Source organism: Cupressus sempervirens, chromosome 2, assembly GCF_028749045.1.
Source record: "Cupressus sempervirens isolate cs-2001-9-10 chromosome 2, ASM2874904v1, whole genome shotgun sequence".
Taxonomy (NCBI): domain Eukaryota; kingdom Viridiplantae; phylum Streptophyta; class Pinopsida; order Cupressales; family Cupressaceae; genus Cupressus; species Cupressus sempervirens.
The window spans coordinates 497973268-497988619 of record NC_143119.1 but is presented as its reverse complement, the minus strand read 5'-3'; the positions used below and the strand labels follow the sequence as shown (position 1 = coordinate 497988619).

The 15352-nt window shown below is 33.1% G+C and overlaps 1 pseudogene; it reads right to left on the bottom strand.

Annotated features, from left to right (window-relative positions):
* Window positions 1–498: 498 nt before the first annotated feature.
* Window positions 499–15352, bottom strand: part of LOC149573175 (boron transporter 4-like) — a 32221-nt pseudogene continuing 17367 nt past the window's right edge.

Below are 15352 nucleotides of genomic sequence, written 5' to 3'. Positions count from 1 at the left end.
TTTTCTACAATTTTTGTGGAAAATTTTAGAATTTTTTTTCTCCTAGTTGGGCTTGCAAAGAATTTTTTTTTGTAGAACCGGGAAGTGACACCCTGGCTCTGCAAGGAATATTCGTATTTATTTCTGTAGAATATTCTTAATTAATCAGCGGGCTTTAATATCTATCTGGCAACGACATCTGGCACCAATTTTCTGGCACAAGCAAATCCAACCTGCCTCAATATATCTGGTGAGCTCCCCCCACAAATATCAGTGAGCTTGCATTTGTTTTATGTTCACATGCTGCTTATTTTATAACCCTTTGCATGAGGGTTTCCCACCAATGTGTGATAAATAGCCATTTCCCGGTGAGCACTTAACTCACTAGCGGTATTCTATTTCCCAGCTCCAATCAGAGCCTCTGACACTGGCATCTTGTGCTCATGATGATTTCCTGGCATTCATCGATATTATGGAAACGAAATACTTTTACCAGTGATCATGTGAATTTTTTGACACCTAATCAAAGCCACCTACACGGACTACTACCCAGCCACCCTCCAACAGACACGTGGAGAGATCTACCATGCCAACGTCGTAAGTCATCATTATGTCAGCAAATATCCAGTCAACCATCCATACCTACACAGTCAACAAGCCACATCAAATTTTTCTGTATAGTCTGTAGGGTGTTGATGTCATGCTAATGTCATCATAGGGCCCAGGTACACTGATGTCATTAAATTCATGAGCCTAAATTTGATGACTGTCTGACCGTCATCTAGGGGAAAAATTGAACTGCTGCAACAACTGTATGACTACCAAATTTAACCCCATCTTTTGCTAATCCAACCCCTCTCCAGATTGATTTTTAGTTTTGCAATTTGACTTTGGGAGGCCATATCTTAGTCATCTGGACTCCAAATTAGGTGCAATTTTTTTGATTTTGGGTAGAATTTCCTAAAATTTTTAGTGGTGTAGCTCTTTTCTAGTTCTGGTGCACGAATTTGTTAGAAATTATGTCTTTTGGTGACTGTACTTGTTCAATCCTGCATTTTACAACTTCAAATGCTCTGTACGAGCTCATCAAGACACGAAAGTAGGCTCCATTTTTTTTGAAAGTGCATTATTTTTTGTCTACTTTCTAGATATGCAATTAGATTATAGGGTTGTGTGGACAAAAGTGTCACTTTCAAAATTAGATCCTTTTCTGCATTGTAATACTTTGATATATCTTTAGAATTATTGTATATCTGAGATACATTGTAATGTTTTTGTTTTAAACTCCATAATGAGGTTGTAAAAATAAAAATTAGAAGTCCACTAAGGCCAAAATTGGCAAGTGGCCATTGTAAATGCACTACATATAAAGTGCCAAAATCATCTCTTTTGGGGGGGGGGGGGGGGTGTGTTTCTTGATTGAGTGAAAAGGGGGGGTGTTCTTGGTGTTTTTCTCCTCTTTTCTTGCTATTTTTCTTTTATTTTCTGCATCATGGGCAATTTTAAGTTTCCAAAATGAACTCCACATAACTATGCTACATGGTCCATTAAAATGTGGTGTCATTTAATGCATAAAGGTGTTTCTCAATATGTAGATGGTACCCTTCCTAAACCAACATGTGATCAAGTATCTACCAGTGAAATCACTATTTAGAAAATAATGGATAGGAAAGCCCTAGGTGATATTTGTTTGGGGGTTGAAGACAAGATCATATATTAGATTCATAAGTCTCGTACATCCAAGGAAGCTTGGGATACCCTCCAAAACCTATATGGTAAAGTTTCTGAGGAAGATGTTTTCAAAAATGAAGATGAGCTTGTCTCCTTAGATTCCATACATGATTTTATCATAAAGGTGAATGAATTAAGAATGAAGCTTGATGATTGTGGGAGTCCTAGTAAAGATGATAGGTTAATCTATCTCATTCATAATAACCTACCATCTAAGTACTCCACTTTGTTTCTACTTATAACACCTCAAAGACTACATTAGGGTTTGCCTATCAAAAAGTCTCTTTTGATCATTATGTTGAAGTGTTGGATAAAGAAGAAAATAAGTTGAAATCAATGGGGATTCTCAATTTGCCAAAGTATAAGGCATCGATAGAAAATAATGAGGGTTCTCAAAATTCAGCTGGACGGTCTTCAAATAAAGGAAAGGGTAAGAAAAAGAAATGGAAGAGTAACAAATTAGAGGATGCAGAAAAGACAACACCACAATCAAATCAATAAGGCAAGTCTTCGAATTCAGATAAGGGAGACAATAATAAGGACAAGAAAAAGTGTGCTTATTCCAAGAAGGTGGTTCATGAAGAACATGAGTGTTATTATAAAAAGATTGATGAGTTGACAACCATCATGAAGAAACATAATGTTCCACTACTTAATTATTATAAGGAGAAAGGATCTTCTTCAGATTCAAAGGGCAAAGGGCAAGCACTCATGGAAAATTTAGGTTCTTCAACAAAATGAATTCTTGAATCAGGTACCTCATATCATATGGGTTCTTCAAAAGGAGATTTTTCTTCATTGAAGCAGTCAAAGGTACCGCACATATTTGTGGGAGATGATACAAAAATGGAAGTTGAAGGAAAATAAAATGTGGAGATGGAAAATGGAGAGTTCAAATATGTTCTCTATGTTCCAAACCTAAGTTCTAATCTCCTTCCAATTTACCAAATCACTCACCTTGGAGATGGTCACAAAGTTGAGTTCCTTCCTGACTCAGTAAAGGTGCACAATCTAAAAGGAAAGTTAATCATGACAAAAGGTTGTATTCTTTCTCCCACATTGTGCCCAAGTCTCCTTCCCAAGCCTTGTTGACTCAATTCAATTCACAAATCCAATTATGGCATGAGCGGTATGGACATCTTTTCTTCCGCTATCTTTAGCAACTTTTCTCAAACAAAATGGTCAAAGGTCTACCACCAATTAACTTTTCCATAGGTGAATGTTCAACAGGTTTAGTGGATATGCATCTAGAGGAGAAGTATACTAAAGGAAAGTCTTCAAGAGCACCAATTGTTCTTCAGTTGGTTCACATGGTACTAGCAAGTCCTTTTGCAGTAACATCAGTCAGCCAGGGCTGCTACATACTTACTTTCATTGATGAATTTTCAAGGTATACTTGGGTCTACTTTCTTCATCACAAGAAAGAAGTGCTGGATAAGTTTCTAGCCTTCAAGACTCATGTTGAATAGAAATCAAGGGAAGCCATCAAAGTTCTTTGAATGGACAATGAAACCAGATATGTGAACAAAAGACTTAAATAGTTTTGCAAACTTGAGGGTATTGATCTTTAGAATCCACCAGCATTCAGTTTGCATAAGATAGATGTTGCAACATTGAGGATCCGAACTCTTAAATCTATGGCAAGTTGCATGATACAAGCCAAGTCTCTAGATCCATCACTTGAAGTCAAAGAAATCAGCAGTGCCAATTTCATACTAATAGGTCTCCTCATAATGCCTTAGATGGAAAGACACCTTTTGAGGCATGGTGTGGTAAAAAACTAGTTGTGACACACTTCAGAGTCTTCAATTGTCCAACATGGGCAAACATATCTTTTAGGGGATGCAAGGCAACACCACCTAGGGATTGTATCTTCATTGGATATGAAGATGGTGTTAAGAAATATAGACTTATGGATCCTGAGACACATGAGATCTTTGTGCAGAAGGATGTACACTTTGAGGAAAGTTCACCTAGCTTATCCTCTAATCCTCTTTGCACTTCATACATTGTGGAAACTTATAGTGACACCATCAATAGTACTTCAATAGATTTAGATACGTGGGGTTCTATCGATAGTTACAACGAGAGGTCACAATATCAACATATTCCACATGCATATATTGCCACAGTGATAGGTCCAACACAACAAGGTACACCTAGTCTTCTAGGTCCAACATTAGAGGATGACTACATAGAAAATACTTCAACTTTGTTTGTGGAGTCATACATAGTGGATTTGGGGGAAATCATTGATGATATGCATCTTCTCTTTGATGGAGAAGATCCTTCTTTAGTTGTTGCAAGGGCTCACTCTAATCCTCATGTCCATTCTCTACATGATCGATCTTCATAGGTTGATGTGATTGTGGATACTTATGTACAATAGTTGCAAGAGGTCTCTTTATCATCTAAGGAGATAGTATGTTCTTTGGGACAGGTTCTACATTTATCCTTGACAGGGATAGTTGAGCAAGTTTTAGAGACATCATCAATCATCAGGATTCTTTCCACACACAACGGAAGCATCTCATTTGTACCTATGGTATTGCTTCTTCCAAAGGGGAGGAACATTATTCAACATCCCTATATCAACTTCTACATTAGAGAAACTATCATTGATCGACACTCTTCATTTGGTGGGGGAGACTACCTTGTCTATCTTCTTATTCTCTCTTGTGGGGGGGGGGGACCTTTTCCTCTTTTGGGATAGTGTTCTTCTCACATTTCTCTATTGTATATACTTGATGTATGTTGTAATGGGGGGTTTTGATTACTCCAACCATCCATGTATCTTTCTTTTTTCATCTCTCTTTTTTGGGGAGGGTTTTTCCCATGATGTTTTCCCTCTTTCTCTACTTTATGAGAGATTGCATTTCATTATGTACATGGGTACCTAACATGGCCTAGTAGCTGGGACCCATTTTTCATTTCATCCTAGCTTTCGTAAGCTTAAGTGCATTCCCCTAAGTTGCACTTAAGGTGGGGTGTTGGTGTAAATAAGTATTTACTATTTACACTTTACTTAAGTTTACTTAGTTTAATGCATTATTTTATTATTTATTTGGTGAGACACTTAAGAGTTTGCGTACTCTTATGAGTTGTCATGTTGACAACACTAGAGTAAGCACTCCTAATTTAGCACATGGTGTCTACAACATTATTTTGCATGCTACACCATTGTAGGCTTATCCTCTCATCATCACACTTACTTCTATGCTTAACGGAGGATAACCCATATTTGGTGGACATGTGCCTGGTTGTATGACTTATCATGTTACTAATTCCTATGCATTCTAGAAGCATTCCAAAGGCCTTTATATATAGAAACTCCTAGTGTACTTTAATCCATATTGAATGAATATTATATTGTCATTCTAATCATACTCTCTTTGGTCTACTGTTGTGCTTATGTTTGAGTTCCTTGGTCTAGGGTGAATTTTGCTCTAAGGAAAATTCTTACAAATATAACTTTCCTCCTAAAAAACCTATATGGGAAGAAGATATTATTACTGATAGGATAAATGAGGATATTTGTAGGGATAGGATGAAAAAATATAAGGATATTTTCATTTGACTATGAAATGAAAAAAGAAAATCCATCATTCAAAGGGTTTTATCTTGATGAAGACTATTGGTCCAGATTGGACAAATGTGTGGCAAATTTTGATGAATTGGTATCTCAGGTCCTTAAGGAAATTAGGAAAAATATTAACCTAAAATATTCAAATGATGAGATTATGGTTGAGGTCCATCTTGATGAGGAGAAACCTAAGGTTGATGTTCCTGGAAGTTCTGAATGGGTAGAATGGAGAAATAAGGGCAAAAGATGATTGGATTGCTAGAGAATGCCCAATAGAAAGCCCTCCAAATTTTGCTAAGGGGTAATAAGTACTTTGATGATATAAGAAAAAGATATTTAATATCTCAAGCATAAGAAGATGAGTAGAGAGAAAAGAAACTACAACTAGAAGCTCATATTATAGATGCCAGATTTGTTGAAGCTCATGAGTTCATGAGGGATGATAGTTTTATAAAATATGAAGAGTTTATGAGCTTTTTATTTAAAATAAAGTAGAATGAACTTAAATGTAAATGAAGCCATGAGATTCATAAGAAGTAGTTTCTGGACTTGTGAAAAAACTACAAGAATATGATCCTGCCAGTGAGGCAATTATTGTTGAGGAGGCCAAAGATTTGGTGACAAGGAGTGGTATGATTATATTCCTAGGATGGGATCTCAATTCATCCTTTCTGTTAGATCAAATGAGGAGACATGAAAGAACAATTTCATTTAAAGATGAAAATCAATTTGGAGAACTGAGAGGGTCATGTTTCAATATAGATGCTCAAACAATGATGATTTGGAGTTTAGCTCCATAGCATGATAAACCTACCCTTATGGAAATCAAAGAATCCCCTAGGGGGAATGTTATTTTTTGGCATGTACAGTCCACTTCCAGTGATTAATTGTATGGGATGCATACTTCATTAGCATTGATGAATGAAAACAAGATGGATACTCTTCAAGCTCAGTTGGAGAAAACATATGAGAGATTTATCAAGACAAGAAGAAGCTATGAAGAGGAAATGAAATTTTTTTTTGTCTTAAAATAGAATACTATCAAGCTAGAAATAGAAGTAGCATCATTAAAGAAGAGTGTCAAAATTACTACAAAACTCTATGAAAAAAGTGTACAAGCAGAAGGCTAGGCACCTGAAATAGGGGAAACATCAGGCCATGCAATGAATATTGATGAAGCAAATTTAGAAGCAAGCAAGGATGAAAAGATTAGAGCAATGAGGAACTTGCTAATTCATAAGATCAATGCATTGAAGATAGTTTCTTAGAATGTGCATAGTAGTTACCTTGCATTAAAAGGAGTAGAATAAAGATTTTCAGAGGCTATTGCTTTGTTATCTCCACTCTTTAATACATAGGGCACTTACATGCAATTTTTTGATAGCCTAGTTCCTCTACTGCCTCAGAAAAAGGATTTTCGAAAGGTGACCATTGTGAATACTAGAAAAAATATTCATAAAGTGAAAGACTTGAATGTTTTCATTGGTGGCAAGATGGAGCTAATCCAAAACAAGATGAAGACAATTGCTACAGATACACCTAATTTTGTACCTACAATTTTGGATAGTGAAGGTAAATTGAAAGCCTAGGTAGAGTGGTCATCCTCTTTTGAAGATATTCTTGATCATCCCACGTCTTTGTCTTTTTGTAACAATGAAGCAAGTGCTACAATAGTTTATGATATGGTTGATATGCTTTATAAGATAGAGGCATAAATGTCTAAAGTAACTATTGAAGTTAAAACCATAACTAATTTCAAGTGGACTAAGGGCTTATGAATTGTAGGCAATCAAATATGTCACTTGGTTGGATGTGGATATAGATATTACCATATGGGAATTGATTGCAAACATCAAAACCTTTCCATCTAGTGACAATGAATAGTGCAGCTAAAGGATGTAGTTTAAAGTGTAAAGAATAGAGAAAAGGCATGGATGGTGACATGAGGTAAAGACAAATAGAATTTGTTAAAGAGATACCTATTGAAAAATGCCACCTACTAGTTTTATAACCGCATCTTAGAATTTTGGCCAAGTACAAAGAATGCTTTGTTTTGTATTTGTTTTTGAATATTTTTTGACAGGTGTCCTCCCATCTGAAGCTTGTTGCAATCCTTTCTATAAAAGGATTTCCAAGATGTGGAGTTGAGGTTTGATTTTTGTAGAATTTTAGTATTATGCTAGTTTTACATTGGTCCAGTAAGTCTTAGTGTTAATTATGTGATGTATTTATCTTTGCAAATATGAGAATACATTGAACATTGAAGTATCATGTTCTCCTGTCTTGAGTTACTATAAGTTTACATTAGCACTGTATAATTTTCAAAGAGAATTAATACATGAATAGTATTCTACCATATCTTTTTCTCTAGCTTCTATCTCCATTGTTATGTACTGGTTATCTTAAAATTGTATAAGCAAGGTTTATGAAATTTAATGCAACTAGGATATGTTGCATATCAGTTTGTTGTTGCTTTTAATTCAAGGAATTAAGTAAATGCTTCAATAAAGTGATATGATTTCTAGCAATATGAGAAGGATATTCATAAGAATGGGTTTTAGGGATAATTGTTGATATAATTGATTGTAAGGCAATTAATTAGGTCAAAATTGTTGGGTAGACTCTGAATCCCAATGGATATGGAACTGATCATTTATTCAGTTTGCATATTGAAGAATTCATAAGAGTTACATAAAGAAAATTCTTAAAATCAAACCAATTTTTAATTTTATGTATGAAGAGTTGAATTGCTGGTCAACACTTATTCACAATAATCCCTTGTATGTTATTGTTAGCTGTTGCTGTCAAGGATTATTTGTAAATTTTTAGAAGAATTATGACCATTTTCCACTGTAAGGGATAGACATGAAATAGAAAGATGATGTTACTAAGCATATGCTAAAGTTAAGAACCATAAACCAATCATATATCCATATATTCCTTAGGTGCATGCGCCTTGGTTTTGCAGAACCTAAAGAGTAGAGAATCCTTGTGATTCTGTTGAAGTTGGATCTAGATCTGAATTTTTCTTAGTTGAAAATAGGAGGTAGCTAGCCCATAGACCAAGATTTATGCTCAAAATCTTGGTATTAGGTACTTTGGTGCTTGGTATTTTTGAAACTCCAACACATTGTTCTAGACATGTCACTAATTATCATCTTGAAACCACATATTTTCAAATTTGAAGGGTAAATTTAGTGGTCTACTCTCCTTTGTTATCTCTAACCTTATTAGCAAGTGATTTGACCCACCTAAATTTAGAATAGATGCAGAAAGTGAATAATTAAAGGCATTGAAATCTCCTTTCAAGAGAAATCTATCCAATTTTCATGCTATCAAATTAGTGACTTCCCTCTTGTTGTTCCATGTGCAATTCCCATTCTTCATTTGGATATCTAATATGTTATATTATTAACCCAATATTTAAAGTCTTTGAGGGATTATGGTTCATAAGAACCACCCCTGCTTTTGCATTCTATATGGTTTTGCATTAAAAACTCCTCCTAGTATGAATTCTTTGTTACCTTTTTGATCAAGTAGAGATCTAATTTTGTTCTAGACAACTTTTTTACCAGTTATAATTATTGATTTGTATAGGTTTATCAATAATTTTTTTTGATTGTTAATGCTTTTAATCCATCCTTCTAACTAGTTGCTCCTTTTAATGCAAATCTCAAAACTTAATTGCCTAGGATCCCATAGAATTAGTAGTTCTACTGATGCACCTTGTATTTGGATGGTTTCCCCTTTCCATAAACCTACTCCCCTTTTGATTTTTTCAACTTCCTCTATAGATATCTTTTTTTCCTATATTAGAACAATTTTTGAATTCACAGTTTTTAAGCAGCATTTGAGAAATTAATTCATAGAAAGTCCATGTTTTGATTGCTTCTAGATATAGATGATTGGTGAATTGATAGTGAAACTACTAGAACACATAGTGACAAGTGATAGGTGATCTGATTAGGTTATCAAATCTATGATGAGTGAAACTTGGAGTGATCTTAGGATGTTGTAAAGAAGATAATGAAGTTGATACAATTATAACCACAACTCATTGGTGTAATAGGTGAAGCAATAAATGGATGGAAAGATGATCATTCCAGCAATGACAAAGTTGATGAGCATGCTAAAGAGAAATAAAACTAAATTGATGATCAATGATTAATTTTGAGGTTGTAGTATGATCGATGCACCTAGTCATGATTTACTGATGTTGATTTATGACTTGAGGTGATGATCTTGCATTACATTGTCCAATGAAAAAGTGTGGAGAATATTCTTGAGGAAGAAAGTGTTTTGTTAGAACATGTTTGATCTCTAGCACATAATTCTATGAATTGGTTGATGCAATCGTGTAAACATATTTTGTGGCTTAAGATTTATCTTATGGTAGTTGGATCTAAGTGGGATATATGAAATACATATTTATTTCAAATTATAGGGCTTGATTAAGGTGGTGGAGTTGAAAAGTACAATACTAGTAAAGGTTAAATAGTTTGTTTTTTTGATCATGGTCAAGGAAGTACAGTGAAGAAGTGCAAGGTATAATCCAACCCAAAGAAAGTTAAGTGAATTTGAGCTTTAGTGGATTTGATTACGCAGAGGTAGTGAAATTCTACAGTTCATTCTTTATCTTGTTCCCTAATAATTATAGTGGTCAAAATTCCTTAACTAAGTGGATCCTAATAGGTCCTTTTTTGTAAATCCTTTAATAGGGTAGCACTTTAATTAGTGTTTCAAATCCTTTAACTAGGTTACTCCTCATAGGGATAGAGGTAAATCCCCTAATAGAGTGACACCTAATGATGTCTTTATACCTTCTAATAGGGTATTTAGAAGAGAGCACAATTTGTGGGTACTAATCCCCATTACAATTTTCACCTAGGTTAGGTTTTCATGATAGAAACATTTCTATGTCAATCTTTTGGATGGCTTTATGTGTTGAATTCTTTTATGTGCTACCATTAAGTTATTCATGAGATAAAGGTTTAAGAAGTTGAAAAGATGATTATTTGGTTGAAAATTGATTCGCCCCCCTTGTAGTAATATGACTCCTTAGGACTAACAAGGACACTTAGAAGATGTGTTGTTACTTAGATGTTAACTTGTATCTTTGTACTGTCTACGCACTATTGCACTTTTTTCAGAGAGTTTGCATGTGTTATTTAAAAAAATACCTATTTCTTGGGCTAGAATAACGTTTCCTCTTGGGTTGCCTAACAAGGAGTTACATTAGTTTTATAATTTTTGGTTGAAAAGCTGCTAGGCTTCCTCTCTTCCTCTTAAACTCAAGCACTTGATACTCCCTCAGAGGCATATAGTTAGTCTTTTTTCTATTTTTCTTAATATGTTTTTTACCTTTGGCTATTTTATTTCCAACCTCCATCATTTCCTCTTCAACTATATTTGTGAAGGGTGGACTTGAGAGTCACCTTCCATGAAAAAATCCTTAGCACCACTCCATAGGTTTGGACTATAGTCTTGGACACTAAGGTCAATGATATTGATAGTCCTATAAGGAAGTATATAAGGGGATGGGTATTTGATGGAGAAACATCAACAGAAACATCATTGAGGGGGGTGATGGGGTCATTATCTTTCTTAATGACAAAAATATCCTCATCCAAATACTCTATAGACTTGATGATGAATATAGAAAGAGTCAAAGGTGACTCTTGTTCCCTTCTCCACTAGGAGGCATCTCCATAGTTCTACCATCATTAGAGGCCTTAGTATTATAGGCTACATCCAAACCCTTGCTACAATTAAAAACTTGTCTTCTACCCACATTTTGAATGGGGCACCCCCATTTATTAGGGTACTATTTGAATATACGTTTCTCTCAATTCTCTTTCTAATGTTTACACCATTCCTTAATTTATGTGTGGTAAGTTGTCGAGAATTCTACATTCTATGCCTAGGGCAGCCTGATGGGGCTCGAGTCTTAGGAAGGCTATTAACAAAAGGATAAAGGAGATCAAGAAAGCCACAAGAAATATGAGAAACCAAGGGAAAGGAAGAGTATACTAATTTAGAGGAAGCAAGTAAGAAAGAAGCAGGGTTAGTTTAAGTTGAAGAAGTGAGGGGATCCACAAGGGGAATATGTAAGGGGCTGAAATAATGTAAAACCAAGAGAATTTTATCATATACAAGTAATACATTATTTAATATCATGTACCATATTTTTAATGAATACATTTCTATTTATAATTCATGCTCAATAAGCTGTAGATAACATTCGTACAAAAGATCACACTCTCAATAATTAGGACCGATCTCCCCTATTAGTATTATTATTTACAAAAGAAATGTTTAGACTTTATGCCTTTGTTATCACAAATAAAATTTGTAAAAATACCTTTTTACTACCTATCTTTTAAATATTATACTATTCTCTCTTATAAATTAGGATTAAAAAAATACATCTATATAAATTTAAAAATACTTCATTGTCATCAATAGTAAACTAGAAATATGTACTAGTTAATTGAAGACTGCCATAACACCCAAACAAAATTGAAAGTTGTAACCTCATCCATTTCCAAACTAATATAATAAAGCTTGAATACTTTCTTGAGAGTTTCATACCTTTATATGAGAATGTACAATCAAAGGACGCACTTTTTACAATTCTATATTATAGTGGAGAAAGGTTATATATTGAACAAGTGCTATGCAGTGAGATTATTTATTGTAATTGTAATTATAGTTTCATATATAATTGAATTAGTTATAATAAGATATGATTTTAATAGATGATATACGTTCAACGATTACAGAAAAAAATTAGTTGGTTGTAATTCTAACATTAAATGTAAAAAGAATTTAATGAAGTATAAGGAATATTTTTATTAAAAGATGAAATTAGAAAAATTATATCAAAATAAATTTTCATTAGAATATTTATTTATAGAATAATAAATTTAATAGAAAATTTTGTAATTATATTTTATAAAAAAATTACACATTAACTTTTATATTTAATTTATATATTATTTTAATAAAAATGTGATATACTATATAGATATAGAGAGAGGGTATATTAAGACATATAATATTTTAAAGATATACATTTTGCACTCTTTCAAATTATATTATGATTTGTAGAAATAAAAAGTTGAAGCACTTAAGAATTTTTAATAATTGGTTAGTGTTCCCCAAAAATTTGCTATATAAGACCCCAAGCGTAATAGAAAATCAATGTTAAGAAAATTAATTTTGAATATTTGTAAAGTATTCACATCTACACTTTAGAAAAATGTAAACAAAAATGAAACAATAAAAATAATTACTTCTAATTGGTTCAAATAAAAATAATAATGAGTAAGGCACAACTGATTGCAATCATGGCAAATACTAATAATAGGATTATTGTTTAGTTTGATCAAATAAAATTTAAGAAAGTGCAACATATTCTATAGTTATATTTCTTCTGTTTGTGCCTTTAATATTGTTATCATTTATTAAAAAAGTTAATGATAAATTTATCAAAAAGTGAGTATTTAAAATAAATAAATCCATATTAAAAAATGTCTTGATTGATAAAAGAAGTTTACAAAGGAAAGTGGCATGCATTGTGCATGTACAAAAAAGGAGAATAAGGGGTAGCCAACATTCTTTCGAGATTGTAAAATGGATTACCATAATGCAAATACACATCCATATTATCATTGAAAAAGATAAACATCAAGAATAAGATTATAGTAGAGAATATTCATAAGAAAAGGTAAACTAAGTTATAAATGAATTATTTCCGCTTTTTCATTATCTTTATATTCTAGTGATTATAATTTAGGTTAATTAAATTAATCATTTTTGATGAATAGTCCCTTTCTATTAATTAAAATATTAAAGCACATTAGAGAGGTTAGTGGGTGGTTCAGTGAGAGCCCACCTTCCATCAGTAGTAGCAACATTATCTTTATCTTTCTCTCCATCCTCCCTGGGAGGAAAAATTGCCAAATCTAGGTGGGGGAATGACCGTTTTGGGTATCTACTACAGGATAGCCAACTAGAATCGATAGGAATAGCAGGAGGAGAAACCAAGGACCAACTAGAACCCCACCATGTAGAGACAGATAGACAATGTCGACCACCAAATCCATCACTGGAAGAACAGTGGGGAACTTGAGAACATGACATTTGTTAATGTCAAGTAGAGGAACTGCGACCCCATCGGCTACCATGGGGTGAAGTGCATTCCATGGAGACAAAATCTAGTGACACTATCAACTATACCTGACGCATTACCCTAATGGTTCAACAATTCTTGGAGGTGGGCAACCTATAGAACAACCTTTCCATTTTGTACTTGAATCTACATCATTACATTACTACATATACATCATTACATTACTACATATACAAGCCTTGTGTAGATAGAGACATTAATATCAATAAAACTGTGAGTGAACAAAACATAATTTCTATCCTTTCACAAAGTAAATAAAATCTTCTATCTAAAAGAATGCAAGGGAATTCTGGTAATGAAAAAACTTGAAGGGAATTCTGGGAGAATCTCCCAATAGGGTCATATGCCAAGAGAATGACTCTTGTTGGAAAGGTTTGAACAAATCATGAATCTAGAGCCATTAAATTAATATTTGAGTATAAATTATTATTTTTAATTAAAATCAAATAAATAATTAGTTAAAAATGTCATTTATTTTCCACACTTAAGAGATAAGATCAATGTGAATAAGATTGATTAAATAAGTTGACGGATTTCATTATATTCTATTCAAAATAATACATTTTTGAAAAAAAATATCTCTTACTTTGAATATTTTCTATTCTGACCTATTTATTAAAATATTTATCTTTATCTTTTACTTGGTCTTATGTAATATATACAATTTTATTATTAGTATTTGTTGTAGGCTATTGCAATCCATTGTGATTAATTAGTTATTTTTCTTCTTTTGTTGAACCAATTATGTCTAAGTATTTTTAATTCCTAATCTTTGTTTATATTTTTGTAAAGTATACATGTAAAAATTTTAATTTATAAAATTATGTAATTTTTATTATTATTGAAATTTATTTGCTTGAATCAAGTTAATGTTGTACATATCAATATTACAATATTCTATGCTATTATATAGTCTACATGATAGGGGAAAAATAGTTGCATTGATTTGAGTCACACATCTTATATAATATTTTTTCCTTGGTATTTTAATGAGAGTAGTATTCTATAATTTTTACTATGTAGCTCCTTTGAATCATTTCTTATTTATGCAATAATATATTTCTTCTTAGTATGTGATGGGCTAGTGAGTTGGCTTGGACACTATCTTGAGTTTGACTCCCCAGACCTAGTGTTAAAAAGATATGAGTAGTGTATAAGCCTAAATTTTTCTGTTTAGTATAATAATACATCTATTAAATTTATTATTAAATAAATAACTATTATTAATTTTATCTTTATTAAAGTTTATGATTTTGGAAATCAATAATAGTAAGGGTGTGAATGATGCTTCACGAGGGAGGAGAACATTCAAATTTGGGAGTGGGCAAAAATTTTGCGAGGGATGCAAATGCATTAGGTGCTATTGGATCTTATGAAGAAGGTGATTCTGGCAAGGAGGAAGCATGCCAGGTGGATGGGGACCTAGGGGGTTTCCAAAAGGACTTGGGGAAGGGAGATTTTCAGAGGAAAGATGCTAGATCAAAGATTCCCCAAAAGAAAGAGGAGGCTATTAGAAAGGTTTCCTGTGATCCTCTATGATCTCAAGATGAAAGAGTTTTCCATAAACCTTGGTCAACTCTTTTTAGACTCAATCAATGGTCAAATCAAGTTTCCTAGACATTAGAGATATCTTAGATAAGGAGAAGGGGAAATTTGTGATGGTTGTCTTGGATGAGTTGATTAATCATAGCATATGGTTGATGACAAAAACTGTAGTGGGCATTTTTGTTGATCCTCAAAATATTGATGTTGTTAGAGTTTTTTCCAAGAAGAAATGAGATTTAAAGGTTAATGTGGAATTCTCAGTGATGGAAAAAAGGTTTTTAATCCTTCCGCTTTTCCTACCAAGAGGAATTTACAAGGAT